Source organism: Triticum aestivum, chromosome 4B (genome assembly GCF_018294505.1).
Source record: "Triticum aestivum cultivar Chinese Spring chromosome 4B, IWGSC CS RefSeq v2.1, whole genome shotgun sequence".
NCBI lineage: Eukaryota > Viridiplantae > Streptophyta > Magnoliopsida > Poales > Poaceae > Triticum > Triticum aestivum.
The window spans coordinates 553,294,732-553,307,244 of NC_057804.1; the positions used below are offsets into that span (position 1 = coordinate 553,294,732).

At 46.4% G+C, this 12,513-nt stretch overlaps 1 long non-coding RNA gene across 1 annotated transcript; it reads right to left on the reverse strand.

Moving 5' to 3' along the window:
- Window positions 1-6,660: 6,660 nt before the first annotated feature.
- Window positions 6,661-8,327, reverse strand: LOC123095202 (uncharacterized). The gene is made up of 3 exons (XR_006446121.1): window positions 7,471-8,327; window positions 7,279-7,389; window positions 6,661-7,196 (listed from the first exon to the last, which is right to left on the reverse strand). It is a non-coding gene; the product is annotated as an uncharacterized lncRNA (long non-coding RNA).
- Window positions 8,328-12,513: the final 4,186 nt, after the last annotated feature.

The following is a 12,513-nucleotide window of genomic DNA, read 5'->3' on the forward strand; positions in this document are numbered from 1 at the left end:
TGTGTTGGCGGGTGCTGCCTACTATAGTTCAAACTGGACCAACCAAATAAGGGCATTAGCACCCAAGGGGGTTAGTCTAATTCTAAAGAAAAAAAAAACACTTACTGATTGAAAAGCTGAAACATTCAATCAGCTTGTATATACTATTGAAAAGGGGAGTCCTACGTAGATCTTCAATAGCTCTTTAAAGTTTTTTTTGCGGGATAATAGCTCTTTAAAGTTCACGTCTTTTAAAAATGTTTTGTGTTTTTTAAACGTGTTTAAGTATTTAAAAAAACGTTCATGTAATTTAAAAAGGTGTAACTAAATTTATAAAAAAATGTTCATCTAATTCAAAAGTGTTCATGCCTTTAAAAAATCGTGTAGTTTGTTTTTAAAAAGTGTTCGCGTGTTTAAACAAATATCCGTGTAACTAAAAATTGTTCACGCCTTTTATAAAACATAAAAATGATTTCAAAAAATATTCATGTATTTGACTGTGAAGAAACCATTTTTCTCTGGTCTTCAGACAGCAAATTGATCTGTAGGACTTGTTGTTTCCCAATGAAGCTAACAACTTCTTTGGAATGCAAAATGTGTTAGTCTTACCGTCATGTGTTTTTGTGTTGTATACAGGTGGACGTTCCTACTGGTGATGCTGTACTTTGGGGTAAGCAGCCGCAAAAAAAAGAAAGCTAGCTTGAATTTGAAACGAAGTACCCGCAGAATACCGCTACTCAGCCATCAACCGTGTCAATTTTGTCAGGTTGCCAGTTGGATCTCCATCTTTTTTTTTGCATGGTAATACGTGTCTCATTCATATTATAAATAACAAAGTGCAAGTCACGTAAAAACCGACAAAACAAAACTGAAAAGATAGTAGAACATCTCTGAACTTGACACCAACACCCATCACCTGCCTCCGGCACCATCATAGCAGCCACCGAAGAAAAAAATGACGAATCACCACCTCACCCGAGCTCGACGCGGCTCCATCGCTGATATGCAACTTTGTGGATCTCCAAGGTGGCTCACCAAAAGTGAAACCCTAAAAAAGCCGTTGATTCGAGCGCAAACAACGGAGAAGACACAAAGGTGGCTGGGTTTGGCGGTTACCCGCTACAGGTTATGTATCAGGTAACAACAGAAGTCTTACTACAATGAATACATTTCTTTCAGAAATCCGTTTTGGCCCCGGGGTGCAAATACTGCCGAAATCTGAACCGCCACACTTGCTCGTGGTGTACCCACGTGTACTAGGCACCACATTTTCGAACAGTAACCTGGCCCACGCCCCTGACTGCATTAATGCCGTATATATGCCAGTTACAGGACCCGCGTGAATAGATGTTTGTTTAGATGTTCAGAATAGATGTTGGTAATATGACTAACTCTATTAACTAGATAATGCCCCGCGCGTTACTGCGGATTGTATCGTACAAATAATGCTTTCAATCATTAATAAAGTTCATCGAAGGTGTTGAGTGAGAAGCTTGGTGGAAGCTATGTTATAAGTTGTTGAGCGTGTTTATGCATTTGAACAAAATAATTCTCACAAGTAATACAAAATCTTGAGTTTGTACTGATGTAAAAGGATTAACCATTCAAATATTGTCAATGTCGTTGAGAAAAATGGTATTACAGAACTATTATCCATGATTGTATTACTGTTGTACAAATCTTCAACCAATAATTTGAAAGCATGAGACAAAATTCCTAAAGCGGCACTCGCTTGATGTTAGTACTAGCTGACATGCACATATCCCTTATCTCAGATTATCGGCCTATGACACATACAGCAGGCATAAACAGTGACAATTAATCAATAGTAATACTAATACTAGAGTCTAAAGTTCTGGGCGAATGCATGGAATAATCTACTGCACTGTGAATTTTAAATTAAAAGCATTAAAAATTTGAAAAAAAAACAGTGACTTTAATCAATAGTACTTCAAAAGAGCTACATGGAGACACCAATTGCAGTTTGAAGGTTCTCAACGAAATGTATTTCCTTTTTTAACCATCTTGCAGCATCCTGGAGTATACAAATTCATGCATGCAAAGAGGAACTGAATGTGAGGATACCAACAATGGATGCAACATTTGACCTCACACGCTAACCCCAAGAAATACAGTTGCGGAATTTTACTCTGGTCCTATTTTCCTTATACAATCAGATTAAATGGAAGGAACAAATTAATACTCCCTCCGTCTAGGTGTATAAGTCATCTTACGAAAACTAATTAATCCCAAAACACTTAGGCGCGGTGCATTAACTTCTACCTCGTTTCTTGTTTCTTCACATATCAACCAATAAGAGACGAGGTGTGTGCATGCTTTTAATGACTTGAGACTACCAAACACGACATGCAGTGGTTAGTTCATTACATGCAATGTTATTAATTAGCAAATAAACATTAAGGTCTCTCGTTTTCCCCTCCTCCTTGATCACCGTGCACATCCTAAGATGACTTACTCACCTAGACGGAGGGAGTACATGTAAAGCATACATCTCTCCCTCGAAAAAGAAAAACATACATCTTTGAATGTCATACCAGGTGTTACAATCTTCAGCCATCAGATCATGCAGCAATGGACTCATACAAATTGGATGCCATTGGGATCAGAGGGAGGAACCAGCAGGCCCATGGGGAAATCAAATTTCTTTGAGCACTGAAATCAAAATTTCTTTGAGCACTCTAACTTGTATGAGCAGAACATATATGAAGGGAGCAAAGAAATAGTACTGCTAGGTTAATTTGAGAGAGATAATCATGGATTAAGATAATGGAGTAGCTACTTGCTCACGGTTAGGTTCCTCAGCGCTATTGAAAGAAAGATATTATGGTAACCCTGTATCACTTATCAGACCAGTACGTCTTCATAATCAAACAATATCACCACAATGTCTAAACCATGGCCCCAACCAAGTCCGATTATCCTCTATGTAATCAAAGGTTTCTGCATGCTGTAAGACTCATCAGATCGACGATCCAATAGGAAGATACAAATTTTCAACAGCTAGAATAATCAAGAGAGAACCAGCCCTAACGACACAGGCAAATATTGCAACGGTGGAGATGAGGGGGCTTCTGAATCATTCCTGTCGGCCGACGGGGTTGGTGAGCGCGGCGAAGATGGTAGAAAACGACGCCGACGTCCCCGCGAGCCTGACCATATGCTGCGTGTCCCACCGGTTCCCTGTACCTACGCGTGCACAAACGCCGTGATAGAGAGCTCAGATCCAGCCGGCGGCGGATGCGGAGGCAGGACGGGTGAAACGGGAGAAGAGGCGTACCATGTGGTGAAGACCTTGATGGCGAACGCGAGAACGGCGGCGAGTTGCCAAAGACGGCTGAGAAGAGAGCGAAACCGCTGGGGTAGGTGCGCGACGAAGGCAGCTTCTACCACCGACAGTCGGTTGGTTCTAGAAGCTTCCAGCCTCCGTCTCCTCTTCGAAGCCTGTACCAGCAGGTGAAGGGCTAAACCTGGATATGTGCTCAATCCTCTCCGGCAGTATGTGTTAGAGTTGTGTCGAATATAGTGTACAAGATAGGTTACAGTTGGACTTGTAATTGTATCGTGTTTACATAGAATGTGGAGTCGTGTTCTAGTAGGACACTTGTATCCTAGGCCTCTATTATATAGCGGGGTAGACACACGATGTAACCTATACCAACATAATAGCACCGAAACGCAGGAAAAGCCGGCGGTATGTGCCGGTGTCCAGGGCGACCGGGTGCGGTATTGTAGCGGTGTCATGGGGAGGAGCGCCCATAGTCAGGCCCCGGGGATGTAGCCATATCGGTGAACCTCGTTAACAAATCTCGGTGTCGTGCTCGTGTGATTGCTTGGTCCTCGGATGATCAACGGTGGCCTCGGATTTATTCTAACAAGTGGTATCATGAGCTAGGTTGTTCGGAGGCTGTGAATTGTTGATCTAGGGGAGAACACGTGGAAGTTGTCGATGGGATCTAGCGAGATGCAATGAGTATGATTTGAGACATGGCAGCAGATGTTGTCGCGTCGATGGATCAAAGTTGCTCTTGAAGATTTGGAAACGACGGCGTCATGTTTGAAAGAAGCACAAGGCGATGCGCGCGTACGTATGGCAGTCTCGGCGATCTGTTTAGGGCGACAGCAGCGTAGCAGCAGGCACCGCTGTGGTGGGCCATCATGGTCTTGCGCGGAGCGGCCCTTGACGAACAGTGGCCTAGCGTGCGCGTACTGGCGTACATGGGCGTGGTGCAGTACGGTCAAAGCAATTTAGTAACGGACAGTGATTTGTTTGGAAACAAAAGGAGACCGAGTCCGAGCGGTAGATGTGCAACGTAAGGCAGCCTAATCAGATCCAAAGGAAATCCATCAGGAGGACAAAGCAAGCTAGCATTGGGATTGAGTCAGGAGCTACACCACGGTTAGTCGTACAAAGAATCTGGCGCCAGCGAATACCAGGTTTGAGGTGGAGAAGTTTGACAGAACTGAAAACCTTGGGTTATGACAGACAGCGGTGAAAATTTGCTGACACATCAAGGATGCTTGAAGGCGTTGCGGGATGTCAACCAGTCAAGATGGATGATGAGGGCTGCGTGGAGTTGTAGATGGTTGCAGTCAGAAAAGTCGGCTCGGGTCAGACACATAGGGCAGTTGGCCTAGACAGTCTGACGGGATCGACGCAAGTCGGTTGGTACAGAAGACGGTGGTGGGATCGGCGACGACGACACAGAGTGTGATGCTGATGGTGACCGACTTCTGGGCGTGGAAACACGTGGCGCAGGCCTCGAGGGCTTGTGTGGCTTCGACAAGACTATGACGCGGGGTTGATTCAAGACGGTGCACATGAGAGCTTGGAGTCGACGGGGCGCAGGGGTGGACTGATCATCTACCATGGAGTCATGTTGAAGGTGGAGCTGGATTGAGGGGCTACGGTGTAAGGATCCAGAGAATCGAAGCCTATTCAGCGGATGGGAAAAAGCGAATGACATGCAGTTCGGACTGGAGCCCAGTGGTCTGATGGAAGTGTGAAACTCGTAATCGGTCGGTGATGATCGGTGGTACTCTGCAATGGGGTTGAGTGGTGTGGTTTCGTGACCCTTGAGACTCGACCGGGACAGCGGAGGCTCGACGCGGTAATAGCGGCGAGACGTGCGGTACGCACGGGACATGGAGACGGGCCAGGGCTCTGGTGGTCATACATGTGGTGAGACAACTGCGAATTTGACTCGGGATGACTACAAGCAATGGTGAATTTCCTTCAAGTTTCAGACAGGCGGTCAATAAAGGAGCGGTGATGTTGAGTTCAGGTAACTTTTATGTGTGACACCCAATATGTGAGTTGTTCACTTTCACGCAGGTTAGCGATCAGTGTGTGATGGAGTTGGACTGATACTCTGAAAGTTGGGAGCACAAGATAGAGTAACAAGGAACTTAATTTTGCTCGGGTGTTGACTGTGGTTAAGAAATGAAGGGACTACAAGTTGCAGGTGGAGTCACATGGAGTCTTTGGAGTAGCAGCGGTGCTCATGGAATAAACTCAAGTCCAATGTACATGGAAGTTTGACGCATGAACGAACTCAAGGTGGTGAAGAATATTCGCCAAGGTGGAGTTTGTTAGAGTTGTGTCGAATATAGTGTACAAGGTAGGTTACAGTTGGACTTGTAGTTGTATCATGTTTACATAGGATGTGGAGTCGTGTCCTAGTAGGACACTTGTATCCTAGGCCTCTCTTATATAGCGGGGGTAGACACACAATGTAACCTATGCCAACATAATAGCACCGAAACGCAGGGGAAGCCGGCGGTATGTGCCAGTGTCCAGGGCGACCGGGTGCGGTATTGTAGCGGTGTCATGGGGAGGAACGCCCATAGTCAGGCCCCGGGGATGTAGCCATATCGGTGAATCTCATTAACAAATCTCGGTGTCGTGCTCGTGTGATTGCTTGGTCCTCGGATGATCAACGGTGGCCTCGGATTTATTCTAACAGTATGCGCATTGTGGGGGAGATCCGTATCCCTTTTTATTTGGTGGAGAAGAAGAAAAGACATCAGTTTAGAAGATAGAGAGACTGAGTCTAGTTGTAATGTTAGTATCATAAGTTAGTATCATTAATATGATACTAGTCTATGATACTACCTCTCTAATGCATATTATCATATGATAGTATCATATATGACTTTATTTATTGCAATGCATGACACATATTAGTGTAGCATTTATTATGATACATTATTATGATATGATACTCAACCCTCTCTTACTTCATTTAATTCTATGCCACCTCATCAAAGTTGCCTAGTTGCCATGCATGATACTAGCTATGATACTCCCATTACAATCAGCCCGATGGCAAATCAATCGGAGGGGAGTTAATTAGGGAGACAATAAATGTGCATGCCAGCTATTGGGCTGGGATTCCCTCGGAAGCTAGCGTGCAAAACGCTGCGAGCACTGGATTTATCTGACTCAACCGTGCGCGCGCAGCAGGAGACGTGCAGATGTAGCAGAAGAACGGGCGCCGACGTGCCACATAGATGATGCGGACAGTGTGCATGACGAGAGAATATGGAGTAGTGGGGAACAACTTCTTAAGAATGATAGATGCTACATATATGCCGGTTACATCTATTCTGAACTAGTCAACCAGCATCGATTTTGGATCTTCACACAGCTTTCATCTGCACACCAAAGCGACACATCATTCCGACATTTGCCCATTCCAGCATACAAAAGACCGTTGTGGGCTTGTGGCCACCCATAAGTCCATAACTACTTATTACCGGTGCTCTAATCACCGATATCTAGCTACGGACTGCGTATTCTCAACAACAACAAAAAAGTGTACGGACTGTGTAACAGTACACCTCCCGTCGAAGTCTTACAGGCGACGACGCTTCAGCTTGCAAGATGACACTTGGTCTTCATCCTCGGATCCATCGTCACAGTGCCATGTGACGCCAGATTCTTCGTACTCCTCCAGCATACCAGCAGGCGGCTCGTCTGCGTTCGGGATCATGCTCCCCCACCACTTCCGGCAGCTCAACACAGGGCACCTGCTCATGTCTCTCTGCCTACGATCAGCAAGCAGGCGTGTTACTCCGACTTCTTCAGTACACTCCCAAACAATTAACCTTATCAAACAACACACAAAAAAAACTTTTATCTCCTGCTAGCCAACAGCATTGCCTCGTTTGTCGTCCTCAGCCCTGTCTACCCGATCCTGCAAAATACTCACTCTGATTTAGGTGCCGCGCCTCACAGAGAAGAACCGATATGTGTAACTGTTTGGTCCAACTTCTCACATTTTCGTCGCCATATACATCCCCTGGTGGTTCTCATGCACATCACCAGCACGAAGCACACTCGTCCCCTCTGATCCCTTGACTAACCCCTCCATCACTACCTTCATGCACCTGCAACATGCTCACAAATTTCGTGACCACTCTACTCTTTAGAAAGGGAAAAGAAGCAATTGCAGGCCCACCTGCACTAACCTCTTCACTGATCTCTGCGTCTGTACTCCAGCCTTCACCGATATCAGATCTCCTGTAAATTCAGTAAAAACGTGAATGCCTCAATCCTACGCGAAAGATGCTTCACCATTACCCTATCCACCTTGGCCCAAATAATTTCCACACCAATTCCACCGCTGACAATATATATAGCGATCAAAATAATGCTCCTCGCAAACCGCTTTTGCAGGTGTGCTGGAACCTAAGTGCGTCATACACATTGTTGTCAAATTGTAATCGTTGACTAATTATATACTCCCTCCAATCCATCGGAGGGAGTAGATTTTAGAACTGTTTCGTTAACTTGGCGAAGAGACCAATTCTACATCCTCAAAAATGCTCCTTGGGGGGCAAACTACAATTGGAAGCAAAAAGTGTGGATCAATTATTACCACCTTTTTGTCCACCATGGAGCTTGCGGATGGATTTTCCCCGTCGACTGTGCGGATGCTGCAGCCTCACTACCGGCACGCTCCTCAACCACAGCAAGCTGGTCTCCAGCCACGGCTCCATCCCCTGCATCTGCCTCCATGACATATCCACTAGCTGCCTCTCTCTCGCTGTACGCCGGCCCGCCGTAGATCTCCGCCCCTACGGCCCCCCGTACTCTGTTGGAGCCTTCACCAAGCTGCCCGCGGAATCTCCCAACCGAGGCTCCGCCACCGCCATCCCTGCTCCGCGCGACCCATTCGCAGGCGGCCCTGTGATGGTATCTGCACCATCCCGTACCCCACTCTCCGCCGCATACTCTCCGCTTCATCCGGGAAGATTGGCAACGTGAATTCAAGCCACCTTGGTTTCAGAATCGACATAGCCGGCACCCAAGAAGAAAGCATCAGAGTTACTCCCTCCGTTCCGAATTACTTGTCTTGGATTTCTCTAGATACAGATTTATCTAGACTCATTTTAGTGCTAGATACATCCGTATCTAGAAAAGCGATCGCCCAACCGCGCCGCCGGAAGAACCTCCCCGTTTCTCCAAGCGCCTTGAACTGTAGTTCTTTGCCTCGAGAGCTTTTCTCTGGGCCGCTCTCTAGCGTTTCGATTGTTTTTGAGCTTTCTGCCGCATTTTTCTTGTGCACGTCAATTTCGTTATTCTTTGGTTCGCAAATTGGATGGTGTATAGGGTGTAATCGATTCTTTTATTTTTCTTATTATTAGTACTATTACCGTGCATCTATCCACTGACAGCTGCAGGTGCTGCCATGCTCACTGACACTGTTTTCTGGGGCATCATTTGCCCGGCCCGCCTCCATCATCGCGGTGATATAGACTTTGTGAGTGCTTCAGTCCAATCCAATCCAATTCAGTACAATCCAATCTCCTACTAAGCATTTCCTGCAATTTTTCGATTAATTTAATCCACGAGTATATAACTACTGAAATGTTAACGCCCACACGTGTGGGCGTTCATCATCCCGACCACACGCAAGCATCTCCGTTGGCAACTTTGTGCACGAATCTTGGAACAAACTGACCGGTTTTCTGCGCCACGTAGGACGAGGCGCGTGTGCGGTGTGCGAGTCGGGTCGTCCGCACGTTGGTTGCCATCCCGCGGTCAGCGGTTGCCACTCGGAGGCGTGCGGTGGAACCGCTATGCGCCCGCACGCCACGCTCCGATCACGGTTGACGTCAAACACGTCGCACACCTCTGCCCCCTCTCCCGCACGGTTCCATTTACCCAGCCGCACGCAGTTACTGGCACAACCCACTCGCATTTCAAACCACTGGAGGAGAAGGCGAGGAGAGAAGGCGACAGCGGAGGCGGAAGAATCGACGGTGTTCGCGGCCGTCGGTGGTGCTCGCCGGAACGGAGCGGCTGCGCCGGAGCGCCTGCGGGTTGAAGGTAATGCTCGCTACAACTCTCGCAACCCCTTCCTGCATTTCCCCCCTTCCCTCCCTGTTTGATTCCTCGATCGAGATTCGTAGAGATTCATGCGATTCTGCGATGCGTCGGCGTTCCCGCCGGCGCCGAAGTCGTCTGCTAGCCGTTTTTGGTGGCACTGGGCAGTTTCGTCGCCGCCGCGGCGGCGTCGTCGTCGGTGTGGTTATGCTTGTTCGGAGGCACGCACTAGTCTTGCCTATGGATTGGGCAGGTGTCTCCCGGGTTGTTTGATGCGCATTGGTTGGAATTTGTGTTTGCAGTCAGTTCGGGGGTGAACTTTGAGGGTGAATTTGAGGTCGCGGTAGTTGCCATTGAACCCTAGATCTAATTAGTTGGGTTTTGAAACTGTAGTATGAGGCGAACTTGGTGGTTTGATTAACTATCATGATTGTGTGGCAACTAACTCCCTGAACAAATGTGATAGTTGCCACAAACGTGTTTTCCTTTGCGGCAACAAATTATTGAAATGACTGTGATAGTTGCCACATATAAGCTTCCGTATGGGGCAACTTTTTTTATTGAATGACTGTGATAGTTGCCACACACACGCTCTTCCATGTGGCAACTGAATTTGCTGAATTACTGTGATAGTAGCCACTAACATGCTTTTTCATTGTGGCATCAAATTTTTCTGAATGATTTGTGGTAGTTACCACATTGTGATAGTCGCCACAATCTGTAGTCAATGCAGTTTCAGCAGCCAACTGCACTGGACGGCAACTAATGTGCACTTCAAGTGTGCCTGTTGCCACTTGGATAGTATATTCATGTGGCAAATAGAATGTGAACACACTGTCTGTTGCCATTCTGCAGATACGATAGTGTGGCAAATTGACTGCATAATGTGGCAACCAAATTTGCATATCAATTCTGTCAGATGTCATACATATGTTATTTTTTCTGCATTCACTAGTTGACATTTTCTGTAAGGTGGCAATTGCTTACCTCTTGCATTTACATTTCCACCATGACAATTTGGTCTATCCCTATCTCAGCAGAATGGCTCGTGGCGATCATCAAAGCGATGATGATGATTTCATGGATCCACCACAGCGTAATCGGGCAACTGGACGAATAAAAGAGGGTGATGAGGTAAATGTTCACACATCCCCCCCCCTCAATCCTGCTTTATGTTACTGGTTGACACCTCGAGCTTGCAGTCGTCTGACACGGACTAAAATTTCATGACATTGCAAAACATGGCAACAACTGATCACTTATTGTCTATTTTTTGCAGAAGAAGAAACGTATTCGCAACAGAGCCTCCCAAGAACGTCTGACTGCGTTGACTGACAAATTCACCGACGATCAGAAGGGGGCTGCTGCTGAGATGGGTATGCAGTCTATGATGGCTGTCCGGTGCACGAACCTTGTCAACCCTGTATGCGACTGGCTTGCTGAGATCTACGAGCCCGCCTCCAGGGAGTTCGTGATTCCGGGATGTGGAACACTCCCGTTGAATGAGGAATCCGTGTTCTGCACTCTGGGCGTGCCTCGTGGACATATCAAAGTCCCGTACGAGGTCAACAATGAGATCAAGGAAGCGTTGTTCCCCCGTTTGTTTCCTGGGTCGGAATCCATACCGAACACGTCTGCAGTGGCAGATTCGCTCCAGGCCATGACGACGCATGGAGATGTTTTCAAGATGAAGCTACTCATGTACCTCATCTCAGCTGTTTTCGCGCCGACCACCTCTCTTCGCCCAAGCAACAAATGCTTCCCCATCCTGGTGAATGATCCATCTTTACTACTTTATTTTCCTTCAATCTTTCGGCTCCGATGTCATGTGTAAAGTTAGTGACTGCCAGTGTTTTTGATGTTTTTTTTTCATTTTTAGATTTCTGATGCGGCAACCTTCTTGCCCTGAAATTTTGTGTGGTGCAGGCGGATCTGAAAAATGTGAAGAACATGAATTGGTGCAAGTTTATTGCCGACTTCCTCCACGATGCATTCTCAAGCAAGATGTACCAAAAGGGTTGTCGACTGCATTTAATGGTATTTTTTACCAGTTCTTTCTGTGAACACTGTTTTATAACACACTTTTATTCATGCATGTCAACCTGATCATAACAAGATGGCAACTGCCATAATGACAATATGGCAACTGTTATAATGACAATATGGCAACTGCCATCATATTAGTATGGCAACTGTTATCAGACTATGATGGCAACTGCCATCTTAGCAATATGGCAATTGCCTTCACACCATGATGGCAACTAGCACATACAGAAGGCAACTTCTTTTTTTATTCCATTCTTTTCCATGCACATCAACTTGATTATCATGGGAACATACATTATCTTGTTTTTTTAACTACAAAGTACCCATGACGGCAACTGATATTTCTTTCTTTGTAAAATTGTTTTAAATCAGCTCATGTATGTCGACTGTCTTGATCTGTCCACCGTGGATTTCACTGGGGTAGGAGGCCCGCCGCCTACGCATAAGTTTGCTGTTTCTGCGTGGACTATCAACGCTGTCAAGGTTGTGCTTGCCGCAGACAGGGTAACTGATACCAAATATGGAAAACTGCAGGTTAGCTTTGGTTTCTCTCTCCACACGGCATGCTTACAAATTTGACATGAGGGAACCGTCCGTGGTTCATAAGGGATGACCATCTTTTGTTATCCATGGCTGTCTGCGTATTGTATCCATGTTTCACCCCACAAGGGAACTCTTTTCATTTGTGCTGAAACTTACCTTCTATCTCTTACATCCTTGCTATTTTTTTTGTCTTTTCTAGCTGATGGCCAAGCATGCTATAGACTACAGCGTGTTTGGGGGGCCTCAAAACTTTGGAAAGTGGATGGACATGCACTCAGCTCCGTCTTGCCGTACTGAGGTAATCAAAATATGTACATCTATGGTTTGCCGTGGATTATTTGTTGATGTCGCGCAAGTGACTGCAATATGGGTGGTTGTTGATGCTTCTTGTTTCGTGCACATGCGAGGGCACCTGTTGAGCATCTAATTGGGCAGTTTGCATCCAGAATGAACGGCTTGCTCGGGAAGTTGGTTGAGGGGTGGACGTCTCTCAGTGGCTCTGACAGTGACGCGGTTGCGAGGCAGTTCACTTCATTTGTCCCAGAACGTACACATCGGCCAACCGGTTGCCATGGCTGGTATGACTACAACAG